At 44.5% G+C, this 10,000-nt stretch overlaps 1 non-coding gene and 36 pseudogenes across 1 annotated transcript; all 37 read left to right on the top strand.

The window, feature by feature from the left end:
* The first annotated feature begins 654 nt into the window (after nt 1–654).
* On the top strand, nt 655–772 carry LOC142129996 (5S ribosomal RNA; annotated as a pseudogene).
* Nucleotides 773–863: 91 nt separating this feature from the next.
* Nucleotides 864–982, top strand: LOC142130017 (5S ribosomal RNA; annotated as a pseudogene).
* A 90-nt stretch (nt 983–1,072) lies between these two features.
* On the top strand, nt 1,073–1,191 carry LOC142130026 (5S ribosomal RNA; annotated as a pseudogene).
* A 292-nt stretch (nt 1,192–1,483) lies between these two features.
* Nucleotides 1,484–1,601, top strand: LOC142129959 (5S ribosomal RNA; annotated as a pseudogene).
* Nucleotides 1,602–1,691: 90 nt separating this feature from the next.
* LOC142129973 (5S ribosomal RNA) lies at nt 1,692–1,810 on the top strand (annotated as a pseudogene).
* A 92-nt stretch (nt 1,811–1,902) lies between these two features.
* LOC142129943 (5S ribosomal RNA) lies at nt 1,903–2,021 on the top strand (annotated as a pseudogene).
* A 90-nt stretch (nt 2,022–2,111) lies between these two features.
* LOC142129958 (5S ribosomal RNA) lies at nt 2,112–2,230 on the top strand (annotated as a pseudogene).
* A 102-nt stretch (nt 2,231–2,332) lies between these two features.
* Nucleotides 2,333–2,451, top strand: LOC142130004 (5S ribosomal RNA; annotated as a pseudogene).
* Nucleotides 2,452–2,541: 90 nt separating this feature from the next.
* LOC142129953 (5S ribosomal RNA) lies at nt 2,542–2,660 on the top strand (annotated as a pseudogene).
* Nucleotides 2,661–2,748: 88 nt separating this feature from the next.
* Nucleotides 2,749–2,867, top strand: LOC142129981 (5S ribosomal RNA; annotated as a pseudogene).
* An 86-nt stretch (nt 2,868–2,953) lies between these two features.
* Nucleotides 2,954–3,072, top strand: LOC142129944 (5S ribosomal RNA; annotated as a pseudogene).
* Nucleotides 3,073–3,371: 299 nt separating this feature from the next.
* LOC142129983 (5S ribosomal RNA) lies at nt 3,372–3,490 on the top strand (annotated as a pseudogene).
* Nucleotides 3,491–3,789: 299 nt separating this feature from the next.
* LOC142129927 (5S ribosomal RNA) lies at nt 3,790–3,906 on the top strand (annotated as a pseudogene).
* A 91-nt stretch (nt 3,907–3,997) lies between these two features.
* LOC142129918 (5S ribosomal RNA) lies at nt 3,998–4,116 on the top strand (annotated as a pseudogene).
* A 93-nt stretch (nt 4,117–4,209) lies between these two features.
* On the top strand, nt 4,210–4,328 carry LOC142129894 (5S ribosomal RNA; annotated as a pseudogene).
* A 90-nt stretch (nt 4,329–4,418) lies between these two features.
* LOC142130025 (5S ribosomal RNA) lies at nt 4,419–4,537 on the top strand (annotated as a pseudogene).
* A 93-nt stretch (nt 4,538–4,630) lies between these two features.
* On the top strand, nt 4,631–4,748 carry LOC142129985 (5S ribosomal RNA; annotated as a pseudogene).
* Nucleotides 4,749–4,838: 90 nt separating this feature from the next.
* Nucleotides 4,839–4,957, top strand: LOC142130008 (5S ribosomal RNA; annotated as a pseudogene).
* Nucleotides 4,958–5,246: 289 nt separating this feature from the next.
* LOC142129909 (5S ribosomal RNA) lies at nt 5,247–5,365 on the top strand (annotated as a pseudogene).
* Nucleotides 5,366–5,457: 92 nt separating this feature from the next.
* LOC142129911 (5S ribosomal RNA) lies at nt 5,458–5,576 on the top strand (annotated as a pseudogene).
* Nucleotides 5,577–5,877: 301 nt separating this feature from the next.
* LOC142129968 (5S ribosomal RNA) lies at nt 5,878–5,995 on the top strand (annotated as a pseudogene).
* A 94-nt stretch (nt 5,996–6,089) lies between these two features.
* On the top strand, nt 6,090–6,208 carry LOC142129925 (5S ribosomal RNA; annotated as a pseudogene).
* A 91-nt stretch (nt 6,209–6,299) lies between these two features.
* Nucleotides 6,300–6,418, top strand: LOC142129949 (5S ribosomal RNA; annotated as a pseudogene).
* A 91-nt stretch (nt 6,419–6,509) lies between these two features.
* LOC142129895 (5S ribosomal RNA) lies at nt 6,510–6,628 on the top strand (annotated as a pseudogene).
* Nucleotides 6,629–6,719: 91 nt separating this feature from the next.
* Nucleotides 6,720–6,838, top strand: LOC142130027 (5S ribosomal RNA; annotated as a pseudogene).
* A 93-nt stretch (nt 6,839–6,931) lies between these two features.
* Nucleotides 6,932–7,049, top strand: LOC142129906 (5S ribosomal RNA; annotated as a pseudogene).
* Nucleotides 7,050–7,139: 90 nt separating this feature from the next.
* On the top strand, nt 7,140–7,258 carry LOC142130010 (5S ribosomal RNA). The gene has a single exon (XR_012686115.1). It is a non-coding gene; the product is annotated as a 5S ribosomal RNA (ribosomal RNA).
* A 77-nt stretch (nt 7,259–7,335) lies between these two features.
* LOC142129885 (5S ribosomal RNA) lies at nt 7,336–7,454 on the top strand (annotated as a pseudogene).
* Nucleotides 7,455–7,544: 90 nt separating this feature from the next.
* LOC142129904 (5S ribosomal RNA) lies at nt 7,545–7,662 on the top strand (annotated as a pseudogene).
* Nucleotides 7,663–7,756: 94 nt separating this feature from the next.
* On the top strand, nt 7,757–7,875 carry LOC142129883 (5S ribosomal RNA; annotated as a pseudogene).
* Nucleotides 7,876–7,966: 91 nt separating this feature from the next.
* LOC142129935 (5S ribosomal RNA) lies at nt 7,967–8,085 on the top strand (annotated as a pseudogene).
* A 93-nt stretch (nt 8,086–8,178) lies between these two features.
* Nucleotides 8,179–8,297, top strand: LOC142130020 (5S ribosomal RNA; annotated as a pseudogene).
* Nucleotides 8,298–8,390: 93 nt separating this feature from the next.
* On the top strand, nt 8,391–8,509 carry LOC142129975 (5S ribosomal RNA; annotated as a pseudogene).
* Nucleotides 8,510–9,026: 517 nt separating this feature from the next.
* On the top strand, nt 9,027–9,144 carry LOC142129984 (5S ribosomal RNA; annotated as a pseudogene).
* Nucleotides 9,145–9,238: 94 nt separating this feature from the next.
* LOC142129941 (5S ribosomal RNA) lies at nt 9,239–9,357 on the top strand (annotated as a pseudogene).
* Nucleotides 9,358–9,652: 295 nt separating this feature from the next.
* On the top strand, nt 9,653–9,770 carry LOC142129982 (5S ribosomal RNA; annotated as a pseudogene).
* A 94-nt stretch (nt 9,771–9,864) lies between these two features.
* On the top strand, nt 9,865–9,983 carry LOC142130002 (5S ribosomal RNA; annotated as a pseudogene).
* Nucleotides 9,984–10,000: the final 17 nt, after the last annotated feature.

Below are 10,000 nucleotides of genomic sequence, written 5' to 3'. Positions count from 1 at the left end.
AAGAGATGTAGGTCAGTAGGCAAGCAGTACCTACAGCCACACCAACCTGAACAAGATCAATCTCGTCTGATCTTGGAAACTAAGCAGGGCCGCGCCTGGTCAGTACTTCGATGGGAGACCACCTAGGAATAACAGGTGCTGTACATTTTATTTTTTCGTTTTTTTCTCTCTCTTGTTTTTGCTTTCTTCAAACCCGGTGTTGAGTTGTATAAGAGATGTAGGTCAGTAAGCAAGCTATACCTACAGCCACACAACCCTGAGCAAGTCCAATCTCATTTAATCTTGAAAGCTAAGCAGAGCCGGGCCTGGTTAGTACTTGGATGGGAGAGCACCTGGGAATACCAGGTGCTGTGAGGTTTTTTTTTCTTTTTTTTTCTCTCTTGTTCCTGCTTCCTTCAATGCTGGTGTTGAGATGTATAAGAGATGTTGGTCAGTAGGCAAACAATACCTACAGTAAACCACAGTGAACATGCCCAAGCTCATCTGATCTTGGAAGCTAAGCAGGGTCGGGTCTGGTTAGTACTTGGATGGGAGACAACCTGGGAATACCGAGTGCTGTTGGGTATTTTTTTTTGGTTTTTTTTCTCTCTTTTCCTGCTTCCTTCAATGCTGGTGTTGAGATGTATAAGAGATGTAGGTCAGTAGGCAAGCAATACTTATAGTCAACCACCCTGAACATGCCCAATCTCATCTGATCTTGGAAGCTAAGCAGGGTTGGGCCTGGTTAGTACTTGGATGGGAGACTTCCTGGGGATACCAGGTGCTGTAGTTTTTGTTTTTTTTCGTTTTTTCCTCTCTTGTTCCTGCTTTCTTCAATGCTGGTGTTTAGATGTATAAGAGATGTAGGTCAGTAAGCAAACAATATCTACAGCCACACCACCCTGAACAAGATCAATCTCGTCTGATCTTGGAAGCTAAGCAGGACCAGGCCTGGTTAGTACTTGGATGGGAGACCACCTGGGAATACCAGGTGCTGTAGGTTTTATTTTTTCGTTTTTTTCTCTCTCTTGTTCCTGCTTTCTTCAATGCCGGTGTTGAGATGTAAAGAGATGTAGGTCAGTAAGCAAGCAACACCTACAGCCACACCACCCTGAACAAGTCCAATCTCCTCTAATCTTGGAAGCTAAGCAGGGCCAGGCCTGGTTAGTACTTGGATGGGTGACCACCTGGGAATACCAGGTGCTGCAGGTTGGTTTTTTTTTTCGGTTTTTTTTCTCTCTTGTTCCTGCTTCCTTCAATGCTGGTGTTGAGATGTATAAGAGATGAAGGTTAGTAGGCAAACAATACCTACAGCCACACCACACTGAACAAGACCAATCTCCTCTGGTTTTGGAAGCTAGACAGGGCCGGTCCTGGTTAGTACTTATATCGGAGACCACCTGGAAATACCAGGTGCTGTGTTTTTTTTTTTTCTCTCTTGTTCCTGCTTCCTTCAATGCTGGTGTCTAGATGTATAAGAGATGTTGGTCAGTAAGCAAGCAATACCTACAGTAAACCACCCTGAACATGCCTAATCTCATCTTATCTTGGAAGCTAAGCAGGGCCAGACCTGGTTAGTACTTGGATGGGAGACCACCTGGAAATACCAGGTGCTGTAGTTTTTTTTTTTTCGTTTTTTTTCTCTCTTGTTTCTGCTTCCTTCAATGCTGGTGTTGAGATGTATAAGAGATGTAGGTCAGTAAGCAAACAATACCTACAGCCACAACACCCTGAATAAAACCAATCTCGTCTGATCTTGGAAGCCAAGCAGCGCCGGTACTGGTTAGTACTTGGTTGGGAGACCAACTGGGAATACTAGGTGCTGTAGGTTTTTTTTTTCCGTGTTTTTTTTCTCTCTTGTTCCTGCTTCCTTCAATGCTGGTGTTGAGATGTATAAGAGATGTAGGTCAGTCAACAAGCAATAACTACAGCCACACATCCCTGAACAAGCCCAATCTTGTCTGATCTTGGAAGCTAAGCAGGGCCAGACCTGGTTAGTACTTGGATGGGAGATCACCTGGAAATACCAGGTGCTGTAGGGTTTTTTTTTTCGTTTTTTTTCTCTCTTGTTCCTGCTTCCATCAATGCTGGTGTTGAGATGTATAAGAGATGTAGGTCACTAGGCAAACAATACCTACAGCCACACATCCCTGATCAAGCACAATCTTGTCTGATCTTGGAAGCTAAGCAGGGCCAGGCTTGGTTAGTACTTGAATGGAAGACCACCTGGAAATACCAGGTGCTGTAGGTTTTTTTTTTTCGTTTTTTTTTTCGTTTTTTTTCTCTCTTGTTCCTGCTTCCATCAATGCTGGTGTTGAGATGTATAACAGATGTAGGTCAGTAGGCAAGCAATCCCTACAGCCATACCACCCTGAACAAGCCCAAACTCGTCTGATCTTGGAAGCGAAGCAGGGCCGGGCCTGGTTAGTACTTGAATGGAAGACCACCTGGGAATACCAGGTGATGTAGGTTTTTTTTTTCGTTTTTTTTTCTCTCTTGTTCTTGCTTCCTTCAATGCCCGTGTTGAGATGTATAAGAGATGTAGGTCACTAGACAAGCAATACCTACAGCCACACATCTCTGAGCAAGCCCAATCTTGTCTGATCTTGGAAGCTAAGCAGCGCCGGGCCTGGTTAGTACTTGGATGGGAGACCACCTGGAAATACCAGTTGCTGTAGGTTTTTTTTTTGTTTTTTTTCTCTCTTGTTCCTGCATCCTTCAATGCTAGTGTTGAGATGTATAAGAGATGTAGGTCAGTTAACAAGCAATAACTACAGCCACACCACCTTGAACAAGCCCAAACTCGTCTGATCTTGGAAGCTAAGCAGGGCTGGGCCTGGTTAGTACTTGGATGGGAGACCACCTGGGGATACCAGGTGCTGTAGGTTTTTTTTTTTTTGTTTTTTTCTCTTTTGTTCCTGCTGGTGTTGAGATGTATAAGAGATGTATGTCAGTAGGCCAGTAGGCAAGCAGTACCTACAGCCATACCACCCTGAACAAGCGCAAACTCATCTGATCTTGGAAGCTAAGCTGGGCCAGGCCTGGTTAGTACTTGGATGGGAGACCACCTGGGAATACCAGGTGCTGTAGGTTTTTTTTTTCTTTTTTTTTTCTCTCTTGTTCCTGCTTCCTTCAATGCTGGTGTTGAGATGTATAAGAGATGTATGTCAGTAACCAAGCAATACCTACTGTCAACCACCCTGAACAAGATCAATCTCGTCTGATCTTGGAAACTAAGCAGGGCCGCGCCTGGTCAGTACTTCGATGGGAGACCACCTAGGAATAACAGGTGCTGTACATTTTATTTTTTCATTTTTTTCTCTCTCTTGTTTTTGCTTTCTTCAAAGCCGGTGTTGAGTTGTATAAGAGATGTAGGTCAGTAAGCAAGCTATACCTACAGCCACACAACCCTGAACAAGTCCAATCTCATTTAATCTTGAAAGCTAAGCAGAGCCGGGCCTGGTTAGTACTTGGATGGGAGAGCACCTGGGAATACCAGGTGCTGTGAGTTTTTTTTTTCTTTTTTTTTTCTCTCTTGTTCCTGCTTCCTTCAATGCTGGTGTTGAGATGTATAAGAGATGATGGTCAGTAGGCAAACAATACCTACAGTAAACCACAGTGAACATGCCCAAGCTCATCTGATCTTGGAAGCTAAGCAGGGTCGGGTCTGGTTAGTACTTGGATGGGAGACAACCTGGGAATACCGAGTGCTGTTGGGTATTTTTTTTTGTTTTTTTTTCTCTCTTTTTCCTGCTTCCTTCAATGCTGGTGTTGAGATATATAAGAGATGTAGGTTAGCAGGCAAGTAATACATACAGTCAACCACCCTGAACATGCCCAATCTTGTTTATCTTGGAAGCTAAGCAGGGCTGGGCCTGGTTAGTACTTGGATGGGAGACCACCTGGGAATACCAGGTGCTGTAGTTTTTTTTTTTTTTCGTTTTTTCCTCTCTTGTTCCTGCTTCCTTCAATGCTGGTGTTTAGATGTATAAGAGATGTAGGTCAGTAGGCAAGCAATACCTACAGCCACACCACCCTGAACAAGATCAATCTCGTCTGATCTTGGAAGCTAAGCAGGGCCAGGCCTGGTTAGTACTCGGATGGGAGACCACTTAAGAATACCAGGTGCTATAAGTTTTTTTTTTTTTCGTGTTTTTTTCTCTCTTGTTCATACTTCCTTCATTGCTGGTGTTGAGATGTATAAGAGATGTAGGTCAGTAGGCAAACAATACCTACAGCCACAGCACCCTGAGCAAGCCCAATCTGGTCTGATCTTGGAAGCTAAGCAGGACCAGGCCTGGTTAGTACTTGGATGGGAGACCACCTGGGAATACCAGGTGCTGTAGGTTTTATTTTTTCGTTTTTTTCTCTCTCTTGTTCCTGCTTTCTTCAATGCCGGTGTTGAGATGTAAAGAGATGTAGGTCAGTAAGCAAGCAATACCTACAGCCACACCACCCTGAACAAGTCCAATCTCCTCTAATCTTGGAAGCTAAGCAGGGCCAGGCCTGGTTAGTACTTGGATGGGTGACCACCTGGGAATACCAGGTGCTGCAGGTTGGTTTTTTTTTCGGTTTTTTTTCTCTCTTGTTCCTGCTTCCTTCATTGCTGGTGTTGAGATGTGTAAGAGATGTATGTCAGTAGGCAGGCAATACCTACTGTCAACCACCCTGAACATGCCCAATCTTGTCTGATCTTGGAAGCTAAGCAGGGCCGGGCCTGGTTAGTACTTGGATGGGAGACCACCTGGGAATACCAGGTGCTGTAGGTTTTTTTTTAACTTTCTTTCTCTCTTGTTCCTGCTTCCTTCAATGCTGGTGTTGAGATAAAAATAAGAGATGTAGGTCAGTCGGCAAGCAATACCTACAGCCACACCACCCTGAACAAGCCTAATCTCATCTGATCTTGGAAGCTAAGCAGGGCCGGGCCTGGTCAGTCCTTCCATGGGAGACCACCTAGGAATGCCAGGTGCTGTAGGTTTTATTTTTTCGTTTTTTTCTCTCTCTTGTTCCTGCTTTCTTCAATGCCGGTGTTGAGATGTATAAGAGATGTAGGTCAGTAGGCAAGCAATACCTACAGTAAACCACCCTGAACATGCCCAATCTCATCTTATCTTGGAAGCTAAGCAGGGCAGGAGCTGGTTAGTACTTGGATGGAAGACCACCTTGCAATACCAGGTTCTGTAGGTTTTTTTTTTTCTCTCTTGTTCCTGCTTCCTTCAATTCTAGTGTTGAGATGTATAAGAGATGTAGGTCTGTAAGCGAACAATACCTACAGCCACACCACCCTGAACAAGACCAATCTCGTGTGATCTTGAAAGCTAAGCAGGGCCGGTCCTGGTTAGTACTTGCATGGGAGAGCACCTGGGAATACCAGGTGCTGTAGGTTTTTTTTTTTTCGTTTTTTTTTCTCTCTTGTTCCTGCTTCCTTCAATGCTGGTGTTGAGATGTATAAGAGATGTAGGTCAGTAGGCAAGCAGTACCTACAGCCACACCACCCTGAACAAGTTCAATCTCATCTGATCTTGGAAGCTAAGCAGGGCCACGCCTGGTCAGTACTTCAATGGGAGACCACCTTGGAATACCAGGTGCTGTAGGTTTTATTTTTTGCGGGTTTTTTTCTCTCTTGTTTCTGCTTCCTTCAATTCTAGTGTTGAGATGTATAAGAGATGTAGGTCAGTAAGCAAGCAATAACTACAGCCACACAACCCTGAACAAGTCCAATCTCATTTAATCTTGAAAGCTAAGCAGGTCCGGGCCTGGTTAGTACTTGGATGGGAGAGCACCTGGGAATATCAGGTGCTGTGGGGTTATTTTTTCGTTTTTTTTTCTCTCTTGTTCCTGCTTCCTTCAATGCTGGTGTTGAGATGTATAAGAGATGTTGGTCAGTAGGCAAGCAATACCTACAGTAAACCACAGTGAACATGCCCAAGCTCATCTGATCTTGGAAGCTAAACAGAACCGGTCTTGATTAGTACTTGGATGGGAGACCACCTGGGAATACCAGGTGCTGTAGGTTGTTTTTTTTTTTCGTTTTTTTTTCTCTCTTGTTCCTGCTTCCTTCAATGGTGATGTGGAGATGTATAAGATATGTAGGTCAATAGGCAATCAATACCTACAGCCAAACCACCCTGAACAAGATCAATCTCGTCTAATCTTGGAAGCTAAGCAGGGCCAGGCCTGGTCAGTACTTCGATGGGAGACCACCTAGGAATACCAGGTGTTGTAGGTTTTATTTTTTCGTTTTTTTCTCTCTCTTGTTCCTGCTTTCTTCAATGCCGATGTTGAGATGTATAATAGATGTAGGTCAGTAAGCAAGCAATACCTACATCTACACCACCCTGAACAAGCCCAATCTCGTCTAATCTTGGAAGCTAAGCGGGGCCAGGCCTGGTTAGTACTTGGAAGGGAGACCACCTGGGAATGCGAGGTGCTGTAGGTTGTTTTTTTTTTTCTCTCTTGTTCCTGCTTTCTTTAATGCTGGTGTTGAGATGTATAAGAGATGTATGTCAATAGGCCAGTAGGCAAGCAGTACCTCCAGCTGTACCACCCTGAACAAGCCTAAATTCGTCTGATCTTGGAAGCTAAGCAGGGCCAGGCCTGGTTAGTACTTGGATGGGAGACCACCTGGGAATACCAGGTGCTGTAGGTATTTTTTTCCATTTTTTTTTTCTCTCTTGTTCCTGCTTCCTTCAATGCTGGTGTTGAGATGTATAAGAGATGTAGGTCAATAGGCAAGCAATACCTACAGCCATACCACCCTGAACATGCCCAATCTTGTCTGATCTTGGAAGCTAAGCAGGGCCAGGCCTGGTTAGTACTTGGATGGGAGAGCACCTGGGAATATCAGGTGCTGCTGGTTTGTTTTTTTTTCGTTTTTTTTTCTCTCTTGTTCCTGCTTCCTTCATTGCTGGTGTTGAGATGTATAAGAGATGTTGGTCAGTAGGCAAGCAATACCTACAGTAAACCACCCTGAACATGCCCGATCTCGTCTGATCTTGGAAGCTTAGCAGGGCCGGGCCTGGTTAGTACTTGGATGGGAGACCACCTGGGGATACCAGATGCTGTAGGTTTATTTTTTTTTATTTTTTTCTCTCTTGTTCCTGCTTTCTTTAATGCCGGTGTTGAGATATATAAGAAATGTAGGTCACTAGGCAAGCAATACCTACAGCCACACCACCCTGAACAAGCCCAATCTCGTCTGATCTTGGAAGCTAAGCAGGGCCAGGCCTGGTTAGTACTTGGATGGGAGACCACCTGGGAATACCAGGTGCTGTAGGTTTTTTTTTTCTCTTGTTCCTGCTTCCTTCAATGCCGATGTTGAGATGTATAAGAGATGTAGGTCACTAGGCAAGCAATACCTACAGCCACACCACCCTGAACAAGCCCAATCTCGTCTGATCTTGCAAGCTAAGCAGGGCCGGCCCTGGTTAGTACTTGGATGGAAGACCACCTGGGAATACCAGCTGCTGTAGGTTTTTTTTTCCGGTTTTTTTTCTCTCTTGTTCCTGCTTTCTTCAATGCTGGAGTTGAGATGTATAAAAGATGAAGGTCGGTAGCCAAGCAATGCCTACAGTCAACCACCCTGAGCAAGCCCAATCTCATCTGATCTTGGAAGCTAAGCAAGGCCGGTCTTGGTTAGTACTTGCATGGGAGACCACCTGGGAATACCAGGTGCTGTAGGTTTTTGTTTTTTTTCTTTTTTTTTTCTCTCTTGTTTCTGCTTCCTTCAATTCTAGTGTTGAGATGTATAAGAGATGTAGGTCTGTAGGCAAGCAATACCTACAGCCACACCACCCTGAACAAGACCAATCTCGTCTGGTCTTGGAATCTAAGCAGGGCCACGCCTGGTTAGTACTTTGATGGGAGACCACCTAGGAATACCAGGTGCTGTAGGTTTTATTTTTTCATTTTTTTCTCTCTCTTGTTCCTGCTTCCTTCAATGCTGGTGTTGAGATGTATAAGAGATGTAGGTCAGTAGGCAAGCAATACCTACAGCCATACCACCCTGAACAAGCCCAAACTCATCTTAGCTTGGAAGCTAAGCGGGGCCAGGCCTGGTCAGTACTTGGAATGGAGACCACCTGGGAATACCTGGTGCTGTAGGTTTTTTTTTTTTCCATTTTTTTTTCTCTCTTGTTTCTGCGTCCTTCAATTCTAGTGTTGAGATGTATCATAGATGTAGGTCAATAGGAAAGCAATACCTACAGCCACACCACCCTGAACAAGATCAATCTCGTCTGATCTTGGAAGCTAAGCAGGGCTGGCGCTGGTTAGTACTTGGGTGGGAGACCACCTGGGAATACCAGGTGCTGTAGGTTGTTTTTTTTTTCGTTTTTTTTTTCTCTCTTGTTCCTGCTTCCTTCATTGCTGGTGTTGAGATGTATAAGAGATTATGTCAGTAGGCAAGCAATACCTACAGCCACACCACCCTGAACAAGACCAATCTCGTCTTATCTTGGAAGCAAAGCAGGGCCGGACCTGGTTGGTATTTGGATGGGAGACCACCTGGGAATACCAGGTGCTGTCATTTTTTGTTTTTTTCGTTATTTTTTCTCTCTTGTTCCTGCTTCCTTCAATACTGGTGTTGAGATGTATAAGAGATGTAGGTCAGTAAGTAGGCAAGCAATACCTACAGCACAACACCCTGAATAAGCCCAATCTTGTCTAATCTTGAAAGATAAGCAAGGCTGGGCCTGGTTAGTACTTGGATGGGAGAGCACCTGGGAATACCAGGTGCTGTAGGTTTTATTTTTTCGTTTTTTTCTCTCTCTTGTTTCTGCTTTCTTCAATGCCGGTGTTGAGATGTATAAGAGATGTAGGTCAGTAAGAAAGCAATACCTACAGCCACACCAACGTGAACATGTCCAAGCTCATCTAATCTTGAAAGCAAAGCAGGGCCGGGCCTGGTTAGTACTTGGATGGGAGAGCACCTGGGAATACCAGGTGCTGTGGGGTTTTTTTTTTTCGTTTTTTTTTCTCTCTTGTTCCTGCTTCCTTCAATGCTGGTGTTGAGATGTATAAGAGATGTTGGTCAGGAAGCAAGCAGTACTTATAGTAAACCACCCTAAACAAGCCCAAACTCATCTGATCTTGTAAGCTAAGCAGGGCTGGGCCTGGTTAGTACTTGGATGGTAGACCACCTGGAAATACCAGGTTCTGTAGTTTATTTTTTTCGTTTTTTTTTCTCTCTTGTTCCTGCTTCCTTCAATGTCCGTGTTGAGATGTATAAGAGATGTAGGTCAGTAAGTAGGCAAGGAATCCCTACAGCCATACCACCCTGAACAAGCCCAAACTCATCTGATCTTGTAAGCTAAGCAAGACCAGGCCTGGTTCGTACTTGGATGGGAGACCACCTGGGAATACCAGGTGCTGTAGATTTTTTTTTCGTTTTTTTTTCTGTCTTGTTCCTGCTTCCTTCAATGTCCGTGTTGAGATGTATAAGAGATGTAGGTCAGGAATTATGCAAGCAATACCTACAGCAGAACACCCTGAATAAGCCCGATTGTGGAAGCTAAGCAGGGCTGGGCATGGTTAGTACTTGGATGGGAGACCACCTGGGAATACCAGGTGCTGTAGGTTTTTGTTTTTTTAAGTTTTTTTTTCTCTTTTGTTCATGCTTCCTTCAATGCTGGTGTCTAGATGTATAAGAGATGTTGGTCAGTAGGCAAACAGTACCTGCAGTAAACCACCCTGAACATGCCCAATCTCATCTTATCTTGGAAGCTAAGCAGGGCCGGACCTGGTTAATACTTGGATGGGAGACCACCTGGGAATACCAGTTGCTGTTTGTTCTTTGTTTTTTTCGTTATTTTTTTTCTCTTGTTCCTGCTTCCTTCAAGGCTGGTGTTGAGATGTATAACAGATGTAGGTGAGTAGGCAACCAAACCCTACAGCCATACCACCCTGAACAAGCCCAAACTCGTCTGATCTTGTAAGCTAAGCAGGGCCGGGCCTGGTTAGTACTTGGATGGGAGACCACCTGGGAATACCAGGTGCTATAGTTTTTTTTTTTCGTTTTTTT

Source organism: Mixophyes fleayi, unplaced genomic scaffold (assembly GCF_038048845.1).
Source record: "Mixophyes fleayi isolate aMixFle1 unplaced genomic scaffold, aMixFle1.hap1 Scaffold_3209, whole genome shotgun sequence".
Taxonomy (NCBI): Eukaryota; Metazoa; Chordata; class Amphibia; order Anura; family Limnodynastidae; genus Mixophyes; species Mixophyes fleayi.
The sequence above is the reverse complement of the archived record's forward strand: the minus strand, read 5'-3'. Positions and strand labels throughout refer to the sequence as shown.